At 32.5% G+C, this 16,957-nt stretch overlaps 1 long non-coding RNA gene across 1 annotated transcript in view; it reads right to left on the bottom strand.

The window, feature by feature from the left end:
• Nucleotides 1–958: 958 nt before the first annotated feature.
• Nucleotides 959–16,957, bottom strand: part of LOC144203451 (uncharacterized) — a 96,460-nt gene continuing 80,461 nt past the window's right edge. The window contains exons 3-4 of the long non-coding RNA XR_013327693.1: nucleotides 16,122–16,240; nucleotides 959–1,128 (exon numbers count right to left, since the gene is read on the bottom strand). This is a non-coding gene — a long non-coding RNA (uncharacterized LOC144203451). The remainder of the gene's footprint in view (nucleotides 1,129–16,121; nucleotides 16,241–16,957) is intronic.

The raw sequence follows: 16,957 nt of genomic DNA, 5'->3' as shown, positions 1-16,957 counted from the left end.
TCAGCAACCCTCACAGCCCGATACTGGGTGAGATGTAGCGTCAACAATCCTTGGAGAGGAAGTCCACGTGAGAGTGGAATAGGTGGCAGTTTATGACCTCGAGCCGAAGAATAGAAAGACTTTTAATGATTTAACAAAGAAATGAATTACTACACATATATGTTTAATAGTAACACAGAATAAACCCAACACCTTACTATACTATGTCGTTCTTTGTGAAAAAAAGCCTTAGTATACATGGTCATTTTTTCAAGAAAAAACCTTTACTACACGCTCAGTTTTCAATAAAAAAAGCCTTACTATACATGGTTATTTTTTCAAGAAAAAGCCTTACTACACAGAGTTTTCAATAAAAAAGCCTTAGTATACATGGTCATTTTTTCAAGAAAAAGCCTTACTACACGCTCAGTTTTCAATAAAAAAGCCTTACTATACTTGGTCATTTTTTAAAGAAAAAGCCATACTATACTATGTCGATCTTTGTGAAAAAAAGCCTTACTATACATGGTCATTTTTTCAAGAAAAAGCCTTACTACACAGAGAGTTTTCAATAAAAAAGCCTTACCATACATGGTCATTTTTTAAAGAAAAAGCCATACTATACTATGTCGATCTTTGTGAAAAAAAGCCTTACTATACGTGGTCATTTTTTAAAGAAAAAGCCTGGCTACACAGAGAGTTTTCAATAAAAAAGCCTTACTACACATGGTCATTTTTTAAAGAAAAAGCCATAATATACTATGTCGTTCTTTTTAGTGAAAAAAAGCCTTACTATACGTGGTCATTTTTTAAAGAAAAAGCCTTACTACACGGAGAGTTTTCAAAAAAAAAGCCTTACTATACATGGTCATTTTTTAAAGAAAAAGCCATACTATACTATGTCGTTCTTTGTGGAAAAAGCCTTACTATACGTGGTCCTTTTTTCAAGAAAAAGCCTTACTACACTCTCAGTTTTCAATAAAAAAGCCTTACTATACATGGTCATATATATATAATAGTAACACAGAATAAACCCAACATTCCCCCGTTTTTATAATATGTATGTTATTAATCATTTCTTAGTAATCACAAATGGAAATGTCGGTGACTGTGATTTTTTCCCGCCTACTCCTTACTCCCATGGCTGGTCTGAAAGAGAAAGAACATAATCATATTCGTCCAATTGGTCCTCGGAATTACCGTACTCCTGGACCTCATAAATGTCAATAAATAAGTCATAAACGGGGCTGGTTTTTGTTTTTTTAACGACGGAATTTTAGGGGGAACAAAGACACGGATTAAAAAAATTGACGTTATATTTTGACTTAAAAAGTTGGATTATATTGTAAAATTTGGAAATATTATATTGTAATATTTGGAAATATTATTGTAATATTTGGAAATATTGTAATATTTGGAAATATTGTAATATTTGGAAATATTATTGTAATATTTGGAAATATTATTGTAATATTTGGAAATATTGTAATATTTGGAAATATTGTAATATTTGGAAATATTATTGTAATATTTGGAAATATTATTGTAATATTTGGAAATATTATTGTAATATTTGGAAATATTAGTCTAATATTTGGAAATATTGTAATATTTGGAAATATTATTGTAATATTTGGAAATATTATTGTAGTATTTGGAAATATTATTGTAATATTTGGAAATATTATTGTAATATTTGGAAATATTATTGTAATATTTGGAAATATTATTGTAATATTTGGAAATATTATTGTAATATTTGGAAATATTATTGTAATATTTGGAAATATTATTGTAATATTTGGAAATATTATTGTAATATTTGGAAATATTATTGTAATATTTGGAAATATTATTGCAATATTTGGAAATATTGTAATATTTGGAAATACTATTGTAATATTTGGAAATATTATTGTAATATTTGGAAATATGTAATATTTGGAAATATTATACTGAAATATTTGGATATATTACACTGTAAAATGAAATATTGGAATTTGTAGGGGCAATTGCAGTAGTTATAAGTCGGCTTAGCAAGGAGCGCAAACAGGGGATAAGACAACACCCATACAATGTCAAGGTAGTAGCACAACACTCTACATCAGTGATTTTCAAACTTTTTTGGCCACCGCCCCCTTCACCGCCGGGCCAAAATGCCAACGCCCCCCTCTTTACCCCTTTCCAACGAACGAAGCTTAAATAAATAGAAGACAGGCGCCTCAGATATTATTCGCTAATTTCGTTTCTTTTAATAGACCAATGCGCAGTTCACCTCGAATCATAAAAATTGATAGCTGATGCATTAAGCCGGTCGCTGTGCGCATACGTCTGTGGTTAAGCGTTGCCGGCGCGCTATTGTGTGCTCCTCTGCGGCTGACTGGATGGTGGTGGTTTCCCCAGTCGCCTGCATCGACGATAAACTCGCGACAATTAGTGATATACGGTATATGCGCGCTGCTCGTGAGCGCTCGAGCAGACAACGTTTCTTGTTTCAATAAAGCTTGTTTTTTGTCGACTTTTTATTACAGACAATCAATTTTTCCGGTCTTTCTACAAACACCAACGTCACATTTTACTGTAATTGCTCCATCGCCCCCTTCACTATTTCAACGCCCCCCATTCGCCTGTTTATTCGTCAGCGCCCCCCTGAAAGTTCACACCGCCCCCCGGGGGGCGGTACCGCCCACTTTGAAAACCACTGCTCTACATGGTCATTTTTTAATTAAAATAAGCCTTACTTACGTTTAGTTAGGTTTAGGCTTACTATTCATGGTCATCTTTTATGAAAAAAAAAACTTACTATACATGGTCATTTTTTTAATGAAAAAAAGCCTTACTATACATGGACATATTTTAACAAAGAAAAACCCCTAGTATAAATGGTCATTTTTTAAACAAAAAACCTTACTATATGTGGTCATTTTTTTAATTTAAAAAAAGCCTTACTTACGGTTAGGGTTAGGTTTAGGCTTAGGCTTACTATTCATAGTCATCTTTTATAAAAAAAATACTTACTATACATGGTCATTTTTTAATGAAAAAAAAAGCCTTACTATAAATGGTCATTTTTTAAACAAAAAACCTTACTATACGTGGTCATTTTTTAAACAAAAAACCTTACTATACGTGGTCATTTTTTAAACAAAAAATCTTACTATACGTGGTCATTTTTTAAACAAAAAACCTTACTATACGTGGTCATTTTTTAAACAAAAAACCTTACTATACGTGGTCATTTTTTAAACAAAAAACCTTACTATACGTGGTCATTTTTTAAACAAAAAACCTTACTATACGTGGTCATTTTTTTTTATTTAAAAAATTCTTACTTACGGTTAGAGTTAGGTTTAGGCTTATTATTCATGGTCATCTTTTATAAAAAAAATACTTACTATACATGGTCATTTTTTAATGAAAAAAAGCCTAACTATACATGGACATATTTTAACTAAGAAAAATCCGTACTATAAATGGTCATTTAAAAATAATCTTTATTATATTTGCTCATTTTTTAACAAAACAAAACACCTTACTATACATGGTCATTTTTAAACAAAAAATAACTATTATACATAGTATAATACATAGCATAGTACATATAATACATAGTTTAAATACCATGTATAGTAAGGCTTTTTCATAAAAATGACCATGTCAACCAGCTAATTAAGAATTCCAGTTCAGCTCATTAACTCTGACGAAGAAGTTTTTTGACGTTGCAATTTTTTCAAATAAAAAAATCTCCTAAAAAGGTTGCAATTGTGTGATTTTGGCTTTGGATGCGGAAAATACATTTTTTTTTCTATCATTAAAAGGCACAACTGTTACCTAGCAACCTCAATAACTGCAGTTGACAGCTTTTCTTTTTGAGAGGGTCCAACATTTTCTCTTAATATTTCATTTTTTTGTTGTTTGAGTCAAATGAACACTATAAAAAATAGCTATTAATTGTCACAATTGCTTCAATCTTTTTTTTACACATTTTTGCATAAAAAAACAACAAATTATCAATAATAAATGTCAAATACCTTTACAATACACGACAAACGATGTATTTTGTACCTTATTATTTATTATATTAAATACAGTAGTACTGTATTTTCTCGCATATTAGCCATACTCGCGTATAAGCCTTACCCTTAAAAATACCTAAAAAAATCATTGAATTTTACCATTTCTCTCGTATAGGCCGACCCAAGATTCACAATTTTCACCTCCAAATTCATTGGACAAGTGGTTAGCAGGTCTGCCTCACAGCTGTGGGTTCTGGGTTCAAATCCAGGTCACGTCTAACTTAAAAAAAAAACATACTTTTTGTATAAAATCATGTACAAAAGTTGTTATACAGCATAAACAATTTGAAATGATCAAAAAAATTTATAAAATACAGGAAAAAATGGATAAGTTGACAGGTTTGTTACATTTTTGACAGTTTTCAGCGGCATCTCAGTCACTTCTGATTTGATTCCCATTTCAAAGACACTTGATTTTGACCTGAGGATACTCAATTGAACGTGTTCTCTTTCCACAGACATGACCCATATTGAAATTGGGCCACAGCGGCGCAAAAAAAGTCACTTATTTTATGTTATTATGAAACTTTTACCTCTAAGTGCACTGAAGGTCCAAAGAATTGCACATGATGGCCAATTATGGATCTATTCATAATCTGAGCTGCTTATCCACACCCTTGTGAGGATAAACAAGATTAGAAATGATAATATGTATATATGTAAATATGTATATATGTATATATGTATATATGTATATATGTATATATGTGTATATGTATATATGTATATATGTATATATGTATATATGTATATATGCATGCATGCATGTATGTATGTATGTATGTATGTATGTATGTATGTATGTATGTATGTATGTATGTATGTATGTCGTCAGTACATTTTCTATATCTAAAATGTATGTAAATTTTTTCATAGAAGCAGTGAATTTAAAGGATATATATATATATATATATATATATATATATATATATATATATATATATATATATATATATATATATATATATATATATATATATATATATATATATATATATATATATATATATATATATATATATATATATATATATATATATATATATATATATATATATATATATATATATATATATATATATAAATATATATATATATATAAATATATATATATATATATAAATATATATATCTAAATATATATATATATATATATATATATATATATATATATATATATATATATATATATATATATATATATATATATATATATATATATATATATATATATATATATATATATATATATATATATATATATATATATATATATATATATATATATATATATATATATATATATATATATATATATATATATATATATATATATATATATATATATATATATATATATATATATATATATATATATATATATATATATATATATATATACTTTAAATTCACTACTTCTATGTAAAAATGTACATACATTTTAGTTATAGAAAATGTACTGACGCCATCCCAGTATTTTCAGGACGTCTTGTCTTTAATTGGCTCCCCTTATCTGTTCCTTTCTCTCGCTTTGCTGACTTGAGGTCAGCCAAAAGTGTCCCTGTTAGTCACATCTCATTACATCTAAGCTCCCAAACTCTGATCTAGGGTCCACAATGTGTCTAGTAGTTGTACCTCGAGATATGAGCTTAATGCGTTCCGGGAATAAGCTCGTATGTCGATTTACTCGTAACTCAAATGAACGTTTCCCATAGAAATGAACTAAAAACAAAATAATTTGTTCCAACCCTCTGAAAAAAAACACCAAAATCAGGATTTTGGATTGGAAAAACATTTTTATTTGTTCTAATTCGCCATCTATTAACAAAGTAAGAAATAACTAGTGGTTTAATAGTACTAAAATTTGTTTAATAGTATTAAAATTAGACAGATTTTGCGGAGGGGAAAGAGGGGGGGCGGGACTTTTTGCATGGCAACGCGCTCGTAACATAACATAAATTAAAATTAACTTGGATTACAATGCAAACACACTCAAAAATAAGTTTAATCAAACCTTACACTAAACTTAATTCTAATTTTGATTGAAATTTTTATACATTTTTTGGGCCTATTGGCCCCGCCTCCACCCTGTCTTTCACATACAACCAATCGAGGGTTGTTTGCTTTTGTACTCCCTTCAAAATCATTCAAAATTGATGCACACAAATGTCCTCACAATCATTTTTTTTTTTAATAAATACTACCCAAAAACTTAAATTAGAGGTAAAGAATAACAACAGAAAACAATAAGATGCAGTTTGAAAGAAGAAAAATTCAAACTCTGGCAGGAAATACATGAAAATAAAACCCGATTCCCCTGTGGGAAAATGGCGGGGTGGATTACACCTGCTAAAACGGAACAAAAAAAAACAAGATGTTGCAAATAGAACTTGGAACAAATTCCACAAGAGGGATCTTTAAAAGATAATTAAAAAAATGGTACCAACATAATTTCCACATAAGACAACAATGGTTTTGTTTTAATTAGTTTTCTCAGCTGACCTACAAAAAATATGAACTTATTTACTGTTTGCCATTATTTTTTTGTCTTCTGGGTTTTGTTAAAAAAAGGCCACGTTTTTGCGGCAAAAGCCATTATGAATGCATGTCTATTTTTTATTTTTTTAATGAAAAGTCCAAGTTATGATAATGCAGATAAAATGCAGGCCACTTTAACGTCTAGATTTTATGTGGGCCGGACCATTTTAGATATAATTTTTAGATATTTTTTTTAATAAATGGATTAAATTAACTAGATTAAAGGCCCTTGAATATTCCGTTTTTTTATAGATCTAAAACAATGTTTATTTTAGATTTTTTAAATATATTTTTAGATTTTACAAAATGATTTTTGAACAAAAAACAAGGAAAATATGGATTAAAAAATTACAATTATTGATTTAAAAGGGGGAAAATAAGGATATTTGATATACATCTATACTTTTCATTTTTAATAGATTTTTTTTATTAATTGATTAAATTAACTACATTAAAGGCCCTGAACATTCAGTTTTTTATAGATCTAAAACATTGTTTATTTGAGCTTTTTTAAAACATATTTTTAGATTTTACAAAATGATTTTTGAACAAAAAACAAGGAAAATATGGATTAAAAAATTACAATTATTGATTTAAAAGGGGTAAAAATGAGGAAATTTCATACACATTTATGCTTTTCATTTTTATTAGATTTTTTTTATAAATTGATTAAATTAACTACATTAAAAGTCCTGAAAATTTATTTTTATAGATCTAAAACAATGTTGATTTTAGCTTTTTTTATATATATTTTTAGATTTTACAAAATGATTTTTGAACTAAAAAGACAGAATAAATGGATTAAAAAATTACAATTATTGATTTAAAAGGGGGAAAATTAAGAAATTTAATATACATCTACACTTTTCATTTTTAATAGATTTTTTTTATAAATTGATTAAATTAACTACATTAAAGGTCCTGAATATTCAGTTTTTTATAGATCTGAAACATTGTTTATTTTAGCTTTTTTAATATATTTTTAGATTTTACAAAATAATTTTTGAACTAAAAACACAGAATGAATTGATTAAAAATGACAATTATTGATTTAAAAGGGGGGGGGGGAATCAGGAAATTTAATATAAGTACCAGATTAAAGGCCCTGAATATTCATTTTTTATAGATCTAAAACATTGTTTATTTTAGCTTTTTTTAATATATTTTTTTAGATTTTACAAAATATTTTTTGAACTAAAAACACAGAATGAATTGATTAAAAATGACAATTATTGATTTAAAAGGGGGGGGGGAAATCAGGAAATTTAATATAAGTACCAGATTAAAGGGCCTGAATATTAAGTTTTTTATAGATATAAAACATTGTTTATTTTAGCTTATTTATATATTTTTTTAGATTTTACAAAATGATTTTTGAACTAAAAACACAGAAAAAATGATTAAAAAACTACAATTATTGATTCAAAAGGGGGAAAATCATGAAATTTAATATACATCTATACTCTTCATTTTAATATGACCCTAAAATAGAAAGTCGGCACTCGTGATTGACTTTGCCGGGCCACACAAAAACGATGCGGCGGGCCAGATTTGGCCCCCGGGCCGCCACTTTGACACCATGAACAATGTTTGGCAGTTTGGGGCAATTAAGAGTGTTCAAATAGCTAGCCTAGCATGCATTTTTATTTTTAACGAGGGAGGATTTGAACCCAGAACCACAAAACGTTGAGCCCAAAGTGCTAACCACTTATCCACTGTAATTTCCACTGAAAGGAAGACTGACAGGCTGCTCACTAATATGAAACTGACTTGACTCAAATGTAAAAAATGGCGGAACGCTTATCTCTAATTTGCCATGAGCGAGATCTCCATGGACAGGCTTTAAAAAAATAATAATAATAAATTAAACTATTGAATATGAACCACTTGATGTGGTGGTCTGGCACTAAAAGACTTTTGGCCCACCCGCTGTGCTAATGAGCCCTCACTCTTTGAAGTCTAAATCGTTGAGTTTTCTCAGATATGAATTTAATACAGTGGGGAAACGTTCCCAAAAAATTAGCAGACATATTATTTTTATGTGTGTGTGTGTTACTGGTCTACCATGTTACATTTTTGAAGGAACCTCTAAGCCAGCGGGTGTCAAACATACGGCTTGCGGGCCGGATCCGGCTCGTCTGGTGGTTTGGTACGGCCCGGGGAAGAAAACTGTATTGTATACAAAAAAAGAATTTTCTTTAAAATGTGTAGTTCTTGTATTATCCGCTAGGGGCGCAGTGTTTTAGTACGTGCAGACAACATGAATTGACATTTATTTATGTTTTTATGTTATTCTCTTGTTCATAATATATTGTTCATAATGTGAAAGGGAAATTGTTTTAATAAATATTTTGATAATTTACTCATTTTTTGCACTAATTATTAGTATTAGTGACTAATACAGTTTTGAAAAAAGTGGGTTTATTGTTAGTTCTATGTCATTTTGCAATAAATTTACTGGTCCGGCCCACTTGATCTCAAATTAAGCCGTATTCGGCCCGCAGACCAAAGAGAGTTTGACACCCCTGCAGTCTAAGCTCGTGATTTTACGCTTGTTTGGAGGTCCATCAACGGGTTTGCTAGGCATTCGTAATCAGATTTTGCACACGTCCCCAAAAAGGGACACATTTAAAAGCCTTTTTTGGACATATCCATGTAGTAGAATTTTCCCTTTGGATGCCATGACTAGTTCATTGTTGTCTATACCAAGGACAACATTATTTCAATAGTTCAAAAAAAAATCTTCAAGTGTAACATGTCAGCTGGGATAGGGTCCAACAACCCTCGTGAGGATAAGTGGTTCAGAAAATAAATGAATGATTGAAAAGAAATGGTGTATATTGTCTCGTTGGCAAGTGGTGGTGCGTTATTGTATTGTGAGGACATTTGTTTGCATCATTTTGGGAATATTTTGAGGGGAAGACAAAAACAAACAAACCTCGATAGGTTGTATCTGAAAGTCAGGGTGGAGGCGGGGCCAATCGAGCCAAAAAAGGTATCAAAATTTTAAACAAAATTAGAATTAAGTTTAGTGTAAGGTTTGATTTAACCTATTTTTGAGTGTCTGCATCGTAATTCATGTTCATTTGAATTTGTTTATGTTATGTTACGAGCGCGTTGCCGAGCAAAAAAATGCTAATTTTAATATTAAACAAATTTTAGTGCTATTAAACCAATAGTTATTCGTTACTTTTTTAATAGAATGCGAATTAGAACAAATAAAAATATTTTTCCAATCCAATATCCTGTTTTGGGTGTTATTTTTTCAGAAAGTTGGAACAAATTCATTTGTTTTGAGTTCATTTCTATGGGAAACATTCATATGAGTTACGAGTAAATCAACATAAGAGCTCAGTCCCGGAACGAATTAAGCTCATATCTCGAGGTACCACTGTAGTCTGAAAAATATAGTTATACGATTCTTCCTATAATCCTAAAATTTAAAGCAAAGTATGTATGTTTACATTAAATCAGCACTAAGTCTGACTTTGGAGAAAACAAAGTGCCAAAATGTTATCATCCCTGCCGAACAATAGCACCCCGACAATGTCCACCATTTTTTTTAGCGCATCAATCCATAAAAATTCCAGCATAAATGACTCCCATAAATCAACTTATTACAAATTACCGTATTTTCACGACTATAAGGCGCATCGCATTATAAGGCACACCCCCAATGAATGACATTTTTTCCATATATAAGGCGCACTGTATTATAAGGCGCACTGTCTATTTTGGAGAAAATTTAAGACTTTTAAGGGCACCTTATAGTCATATACGGTAATTACTATTGACTTACTTCCAGGTATGAAGCACTCACTACTTTACAGTCACCTCTAGAGCCAGCCCTTGTTGATGTTTTGGATTTTTTTGTATAAAATCTTGCAGTGGGGGAGGAGCTATATGATGGAAGATTTTGTCAACTAAGATGCCATCTGCATGTTTAACAGTATTGTTTCAGTTCAGGCGTTTGTGTTTTTTTAAATATCCGAAAGTGGTGGTTTTTCGTTGTTGGTTTTCATTTTTTTCCATATATAAGGCGCACTGGATTATAAGGCGCACTGTCTATTTTGGAGAAAATTGAAGACTTTTAAGTGCGCCTTATAGTCGTGAAAATACGGTAGACGGCATTAGACAACAATGTCTTTCAAAATGCCAATACAGATGTTTGTTTGTTGTTTTTCAGCCGCATTTTGTTATTCAAAATGCTCCGAACTCTTTGTGTTTTCCTTTCAAAACCCTTAATTATAATAATCGTTGTATTGACCACCTCCCTCCTAAACACAACTAGGGGTCCTTTGTTAATAATATACAAAAAAACAACATGATTACATATTGCAATTATCATTTTTTTGGGCTTTTTAATTTCCAACCCTGTCGAAATTTAAAGCTTTTCCATCCACGGCGCGTTTTGTTAAAGCGTAAAAAACCACCAGGCACAACCAAGTTAATCTATAAAAAGCATCTGAAGCAAACACCAGTTTTCCGATTGTAATCAATAACTGGCAACCTTGTCTCATTTAAATCATTCATAGTCTAATCTTGAAAGTAATGGTTGCTCTAGGGCGTGATATGCCGTTCATTATGTCTATAAAGTATGGCGTGGTAGTAGCGAATGACAGCCAATCAATGAAGAGGACACCATCTCAAATAAAATTGGATATTTAACCGCTTTAAATTAACGAGAATGTTAACACTTAAGTTAATATGATGAAAGATTTATCAAGAAAGAGAAATCCTACTCTTGAATTTGATATAAGAATACTTTAACATTTTTCTGGTGTCAAAGTGGTGGCCCGGGGGCCAGATCTGGCCCGCCGCATATTTTTTTTGGGTTTGGGTTTATTTTTACTTAAAGGGGAATTGCAATCTTTAATAATGGAAGTGATTGGCTAAGGTTGAAAGGTATGGAAAAATGAGGCATAGCTATGGGAATACCTCGATATATGAGCAATTTGAGATATGAGTAAAATTTGGAGCAAATATTTATCTTGAGATACGAGACAATTTTTGATATATGAGCATATAGAGGCTGCTTATAAGAACATTATGCCCACTGTCTTTCTGGTCGCAACTCTGGTGTAATGTCTCTAAGAGCACTGGGCGGAGCCTTGCATTTTTTTTCAGTGTTTTTTCCCCCGTTAGTCAGTGCGAATGGCGGAGCTTGTTCGCTAATACGAGAGGGGTATAGACTATTTTTGGTTGGCAAGTGGTCATGCTTTATCCTATTTTGAGGATATTTGTGTGCATCATTTTCTGAATATTTTGAAGGGAAGACAAAAGCAAACAACCCTCGATAGGTTGCATCTGAAAGTCAGGGTGGAGGCGGGGCTTAAAGAGCCAACCCGGGAGAAGAAATGTATCAAAATTTAAGACAAAATTAGAATTATATTTAGAGTAAGGTTAGATTAAACTTATTTTTGAGTGTCTGCATTGTAATCCAAGTTCATTTAAATTTGTTTGTTATGTTACAAGCGCGTTGCCATGCAAAAAGTCCCCTTCCTTCTCCTCTATATGAAAACCATCTAATTTTACTACAATTAAACACATTTTATTACTATTAAACCACTAGTCATTTCTTACTTTGTCAATAGATGGCGAATTAGAACAAATAAAAACGTTTTTCCAATCCAATATCCTATTTTGGGTGTTTTTTTCCCAGAAAATTGGAACAAATTCACTTGTTTTCAGTTCATTTCTATGGGAAACATTCATTTGAGTTACAAGAAAATCAACATACGCATTAAAATCGTATCTCTAGGCACCAATCTAGTCCAAAATTTATCATTGTAGTCTTGTGACAACCAAAAATATCCACATATATGTACGCCAGATCAGTAAAGCCTAGTCAGAGACTACCATCACACAAAAAAAAGCCACCTTGGAATAATTCCTCATTGACTATTCTCCTTCTTTGTGATGTCTTTTGCATGTGGAGAGAAGGTATGAAAGAATTTCCATGTATTATTGAACAAAACACTTGCCACGCTGGGTTTTTGCTACTTATTAACCTACTCCCAACTTTCCGACAAAAAAAAACCCAGCATCACCAATTGACGGGAGTACCGGTCATTCCGTGTGTTAGCGCACACACTTTTTACAGCGCACGCAGACATTTTCTAGCGTTCATCTTCCTAATTAGTCTCCTGATAGGTCCGTGGTTCACACAGTGAGAAATTCAAAGAGCGTTTCACAGAGAATGGCAAGATAAAAGTAACATGCAAAACAATGAAAACAAAGGGTGTTGAATTTTTTCTTTTCATTAGCGGCTGTCAAATATTGGAGTGTACGGATATAATAACTTTCAGAAAAATGCTCGGTAATAAGACAGACTATGAAAAATGAATGCAAGGATTTTAGTTAATAAAATAGTTTGGATGTAGGACTTTTAAATAATGTAAGTCCATATTTATGGAGTAATTTAGTTTGTATAGTTCCATTTCAAATGTGTATTACTAGTAGTACAATTGGAAAAGGGAAAAATGTAATTACCGTATTTTCAAGACTATAAGGTGCACCGCATTATAAGGCGCACCCTCAATGAATGACATTTTCTATATATAAGGCGCACTGGATTATAAGGCGCACTGTCTTTTTTGGAGAAGATTTAAGACTTTTAAGTGCGCCTTATAGTGGTGAAAATACGGTAATTGCTATTGACTTCCAGGTATGAAACACTCACTACTTTACAGTCACCTCTAGAGCCAGCCGTTGTTGATGTTTTGGATTTTTTTTGTTTAAACTCTTGCAGTGAGGGAGGAGCTATATGATGGACGATGTTGTAGACTAAGATGGCTGATCTACATTTTTAACGGTATTGTTTCAGTTCAGGCGTTTGTGTTTTTTTAATATCCGACTGGTGGTTTTTCGTTTTCTGTTTTTTTCCATATATAAGGCGCACTGTATTATATGGCGCACTGTATTATAAGGCGCACTGTCTATTTTGGAGAAAATGTAAGATTTTTAAGTGCGCCTTATAGTCCTGAAAATACGGTAATTGCTATTGACTTCCAGGTATGAACCACTCACTACACAGTCACCTCTAGAGCCGGCCATTGTTGATGCTTTGGATTTTTTGATATAAAATCTTGCAGTGGCGGAGGAGCTATATGATGGAAGATTTTATAAACTAAGATGGCATCTGCATATTTAACAGTATTGAGTATTCAGTTCAGGCGTTTGTGTTTTTTTAATATCCAACAGTGGTGGTTTTTTGTTTTTTGTTTTCTGTTTTTTCCATATGTAAGGCGCACTGTCTATTTTGGAGAAAATGTAAGACTTTTAAGTGCGCCTTATAGTCATGAAAATACGGTATATACTTAACGTAGCACTTTAACACCATTAAACAAACCCCAATCATAAAAGAAAAACTATGTGAACAATAGAGCTTATGTTGGTGCCCCCGAAAGTCTCTTTCTTTACGGATGGAGCTTGTTTAGACTTTTAGACGTATTGTTTCTTTATGTGGCGCCGACCAGCCCAGAGAATGAATGGGCTCGCCGCACACCACAACAATGCAATGATGGATGAATGCGGCCATTGTAATTATAAGAAGACCAACAGGTAACGTAGCAAAGAGACAGCCAGTCGCAGGCTGCCCGGCTATGATAGCATACATCAACTCTATTCTTTTTGTGGTCTTTTCTTTTCTGTTTAAAGTTACTGGGTTCTCATACCGGCATTTTTTTTTTTATATTAAGCGATAGCCAAAGTATAATTTAATTCTTAGGATATACAGTGGTACCTCGAGATATGAGCTTAATGCGTTCCGGGACTGAGTTTGTATGTTGATTTACTCGTAAGTCAGATGAATGTTTCCCATAGAAATGAACTAAAAACGAATTAATTTGTTCCAACTTTCTGAAAAAAAGACCCAAAACTGGATATTGGATTGGAAAAATATTTGTATTTGTTCTAATTCGCCATCTTTTAACAAAGTAACAAATAATTAGTGGTTTAACAGTACTAAAATGTGTTTAACAGTACTAAAATTAGGGACTTTTTGCATGGCAACGCGCTCGTAACATAAACAAATTTAAATGAACTTGGATAACGATGCAGACACTCAAAAATAAATTTAATCTAACCTTCCACTTGACTTAATTCTAATTTTGTTTGACATTTTGAAACATTTCTTCTCCCAGGTTGGCTCTATTAGCCCCGCCTCCACCCTGACTTTTAGACGCAACCTATCAAGGGTTGTTTGCTTTTGTCTTCCCTTCAAAATATTCAGAAAATAATGCTCACAAAAATGTCCTCACAATAGCATAACGCACTACCCCTTGCCAACAAGAAGTAGTATACACCCCTCTCGTATTAGCAAACAAGCTCCACCCTTCACACTGACTAACGAAAAAAAAAAAAAAACACTGAAAAAATGCAAGGCTCCACCCAGTGCTCTTAGAGACATTACACAACGGAGTTCCGACCAGAAAGACAGGTGAAAATCCGAAAAAAAACTGGCTTATACGTGGATACGGCTTATATGCGAGAAAATACCTCAAAGTTATTTATACCTAAAGTACAACAACTTTGGCATCCTAACTACTGACCCATGTGACTTTGTTCCAGCTTGACAAGGTTATCATTATGACATAGAACAGTTAATCATCACAGTGAAGCTAATAAGATAATCACGCATCCACATAATAAATAGCTTGATAGCCTCACCTTGTGTATAGCTACGTTTTTGAGTGTGTATTAGACCAGTGTTTCCCAACCACTGAGCAATGGTCAGGTGTGCCGTGGGAAATTGCAAGAAGTCATACAATGTGATATTGAGAGAGAAAAAATTATATGAATATAAGGAGATTATAAAGGAACTATTACAAGGTTCAAATCAAAATATGACGAACATTAAATTGTAGATTATACTATTATTTGATTCAAGTTGTCAAACAGTAATTTTGTTGCTTATTTTTCTCTAAGTCGAAACGGAAGTTGTCTGGTTTCTAGCGCATCAACTTTTGCCGACGTAAAGTCTGTGTGAGCACAATTTTTTTACGGAATATTAGGAGATTTAAGTAATATTTAGAGAAAAATCATAAAATGATGCGATCAATAGCTTTACTTGGTTATTTGCATCACTCAAACCGGAAGTTGTTCAGGGTCCACAGGCCAAATTTCCGTGACATTAAGTCATTGTGAAAAATTTGATTTTGGAATAATTTTGGATGCGATTTCTGCTGATAAAACTTCGATGAGAATAACTATTATAAATATAGGCGACAAAGATTTTCAGATGGTGGTGTCCCTTGAGATTTTTTTCAATGCAAAAAGTGTGCCTCGGCTCAAAAAAGGTTGGGATACACTGTATTAGACAACCAGAAACTGCAAAAGTAGCAGGTGTACAAAGGGGAACGGATTCCCCATGTATCATGTGGTCGCCCCCACAATAACGCCATCCCATGGGGAAGCGGTATGGGGCCCCCCTGCCCTAAAAAAAACCCGAAGCTCGGTGGGACTTGCATACGCACAAATAAATACAAGTACACATTGGAAGACAACAACCCCTGCGGCGTAACCTACATTGTATGTCCTCTTGGTTCGGATCAATTCATCACCGCATGGCGGAGGGCCCCTCGCTTGTGGGGGGGTGCTTGAGGGGGAGTCGGCCAGAGTTGAAAAGCACCGTTGGTCTTTTACACCTGGGGGAACAATGGTTTTTACGGAATGTTACGATTAAAGGGTCTTTTTTTGTATAGAAGACATTAAGAAAAAGAAATGAAGGTATTTGAAGTAAATTGGCTTAAAATTGTAGGCCATTTTTCTGCCTTTAAGAGTTTTTCTATTCATTTTTTCATTCGTTTTAGATCTGTTTTGAGATTTTTAAACAGGTATTAAAGGACTAAGGGAAGGAAAAGTGGTAGACATGTGTATTGTTAGGTTAGTGAGTACAGAAACAGATCTCTCTTGAATATTCGTATACTTATTACCCGTTTCTGGGGGTGCTAGAATTTATTCTAGTCAACTTTAGGTGAGGGATACCCTGAATTTGTTACCAGCCAATCGCAGGGCACAAGGAGGCTAACAACCAATCACGGTCAATCTCGTATCCAAGGAAAAACATTAAAAGACTATACACATCTTGGCTACAAGGCCATAACAGCCAAGACAAACAGAATCAGGAAGGTCCCTTTGTACATACAGACTTAGTTATGAGATTCTATGTCGACTGCTACTTTTTCGTTGGATTGACTGCTACTTTTTTCGTTGTCTTTGACTGTTAGTTTTTCGTTGGGTTGACTGCTACTTTTTCGTTATGTTGACTGCTACTTTTTCGTTATGTTGACTACTACTTTTTCGTTATGTTGACTACTACTTTATTGTTATGTTGACTACTACTTTTTCGTTATGTTGACTGC

Source organism: Stigmatopora nigra, chromosome 1 (genome assembly GCF_051989575.1).
Source record: "Stigmatopora nigra isolate UIUO_SnigA chromosome 1, RoL_Snig_1.1, whole genome shotgun sequence".
Lineage (NCBI taxonomy): Eukaryota > Metazoa > Chordata > Actinopteri > Syngnathiformes > Syngnathidae > Stigmatopora > Stigmatopora nigra.
Note: the sequence above shows the minus strand (reverse complement) of the source record. Positions and strands in the feature narration are given on the sequence as shown.